Source organism: Rousettus aegyptiacus, unplaced genomic scaffold (assembly GCF_014176215.1).
Source record: "Rousettus aegyptiacus isolate mRouAeg1 unplaced genomic scaffold, mRouAeg1.p scaffold_m13_p_11, whole genome shotgun sequence".
Classification (NCBI taxonomy): Eukaryota; Metazoa; Chordata; class Mammalia; order Chiroptera; family Pteropodidae; genus Rousettus; species Rousettus aegyptiacus.
Genome location: NW_023416286.1, coordinates 76,160,787 through 76,163,616, shown reverse-complemented (window position 1 = coordinate 76,163,616; position 2,830 = coordinate 76,160,787).

Genomic DNA, 2,830 nt, shown 5'->3' with positions numbered 1-2,830 from the left:
CATGGAGGAGGAATGAGATGCAGAAAATGAGAAATCTAGGGAGAGAGGGCTGTATTTCTGGCTGAGTTAACTGAGAGCACAGAGATGTTAATTAACTGATACATAAAATAAAGAAGAAGGAACAAGTTTGTAAGAAAAGAGAATTGGGGCCCTTTAGAACACGACAAGGGGCACTTACAAGACAAAGTTTAAAATGTCTGGAAAAGCTAGACCAAAATTACAGATAGAGGAGTTATAGGCAGAGGTGAGGCTCTAGTTTGATGAGAGGGGATAAAGCTTTGATGGAGAATATCATGTCACAAGTCAAGAAACCAAAGAGAGAAGCCTGGAGGACACCAGCATTAAAGGAATAGGCAGAGGAAGCAAGACAAAAAAAAAAAAAAAGGGAGAATCAGAGACAGGAGGAATTGTTCTTGTTGATGCTAAGCAAGAACAAAATTTCAGATAGAAAAGGAGAGACATCATTGAACATCATAGACGGGTTCTGAAAAGCATCTTTGAGATTTGGGGATTTAGAAGTCATTGATAAACTTTCGTGGCCCATATGGGGCTAGATTCCTCCATTGTAGAGGCACATCCTTGACCCTTGTGAAAACAACTTCCAAAAGCATGGGCAAGTTGCAGAGGAGTGGGGTTCCTGAATCTGGTTCTACACCTCAGAGCAACAGATGACATCTAGGCTGAAGGAAATTTATAAAAACCTAAGTAGAGTATAATCAAGGCAATGAGGTGAAGGGAGGAAGTAGCAATAGACTTTGCAGCTGCTGATGACATTCAGCTGAAGATAAATGATCCACCTGCAAAGATGTTAGGCCACGCAGGGCAATGCATACCCAGGGTCACGTGTGAAGCAGATTTGGAGATCACAGACTCAGGGACACTGGCTCTCAATTGAAGGTGCCCGCTCAATTTCTCAAGTTCTCCTTCACTCAAAATTCTGCAAAATACCTGGCTTTAAGCTAGTTTCCCTTACTCAAAGATAAGTAATTATTATAAGAGAGCCGGCATGAAATTATGCACAAATAATTTGCTTTTAAAAATAAGATTTGTATCACAAATAAGTCACAGGGAAATTACATACCAGCCAACAAAATAAGCCAGAGAGCAAATGGACATTTAAAAAAATATCTCTTCATGATTGCAACAAAGTTAAATAGGCAATAAAGTATAGTGACTTAAAACATGGACTTTCTTCCAGAGTGTGTGAATTCAACCCTAACTTTGCAGTTTATTGACCGAGTGACCTGGTAGATTGCTTACCACTTCTTTGTTTCGGTTTCTTCCTTGACAAAATGAAAATGACAATAATACTACCTACCCTATAGGTTCTTGAAAAGAAGGAAATGAATTAATAGAAGTAAAGTGCATGGTGCAGTACTTGGTAAATACAAAATAAAATGTAAATAGCACTTACTATTATTCTTGTCCACATTGAAATGAAAGCTCAAAATAAAAGTAAAGATTTCTAAAAATTATATGACAACAGAGAAAGATCGAAAGGGAGGCACTCGAATTTAGAAAAGGAATAGTAAAAAAAAAAAAAAAAAAGCAAATGAATCATTGCAGAAATTATAAGCTTGCAGAGCAAATACATAAATATTGGAAATAGGTAAGGTTGACTCTTTGGGGCATTAGAAATTATTTTAAACCATTAAATAATTAAAAGGTTAGGATTTGTTAAATGTAAAATGTATTTGAAGTTTTTTTTCATGTTACGTATATGAGACTGAAAAAATTATATCCTTCAGGTCTTTTTACATTCCTTCAAAGTATGACTTTAAATGCACACTTTGAGGCTTTCTTTCTTTCTTTTTTTTTTTCCCAATGTTAATAAGCTCTTTTCCTGAACCTCCATCAGTCCAATGAAGGAAGAGGAGAGCCAAATCATAATCACTCAGTGAAGACACTCAATCATCATATTTTTGGTCAAAGCTTTCTCTTTTCTATCAATGACAGCTTCTTAATATATGTAATTTTAATTTTACCTTTTCAATATAGATTTAAGAAATAAATGAAATAAGTAGTTCTCATCTTAAAACCAATTTTTCTGTCTAGTAAAAGGCATTTCTAAAAGCTAAAGAAAGAAACTTCTGTCTGGAGGAACATGACTTCCTTGAATGAAATTTATTTATTGTTTTTTAAAAATTTTCATAATCTGATGTAATGTATTTTATTGATAATTTTATTTTGAGTTTCCTTGAAAAGATTATCTGTTAATTAGTAAAGTGGGATAATAAAAAAATTTTAATAGTTATGTTTATCTAATCCTTATCTCACATTTTCACACCTATCTTTTTTTACATGCATATTTTAATTTTTAGAGCATTATTTTATTTGTACTTTTCAATGACATTGTATAGTTAGTGTTAGAGTTATATCTGAATTTAATCAAAAAATTTTTAAAAACTGTTAAGCTAGTCCAATTCATTATAAGAGTGTGATGCTCTAGCTTTTAAGCAATCTTACATAAAATGTGCATAATAGAAAACCATCTCAAACAAAAATATCTACATTTGAAAACAGGCCATGATGATTATTTTCAAGCACTTCTTAATGTGTGGATTTCGGTCAAAAATATCTTTGAAAAACGTTCAGGCACCCAAAAGAAAATCTAGCACTCAAAAGAAAATCCACTGTGTTTCTGTAAATCATACTAAGTATCACCTGAGTTAAGTTAAACAAGTTACCTAATTTTCAATATAATTTTTTAAAAAGAAGGATGCAAAAATACATAAAACCCTTGAACAATAAGTGAATAAGTAAACAGCATTGAATGTAAAGACTGTTTAAGGGGTAAATGTAGTAGTTGGGTTGCAAGTAAAGAGAAGTT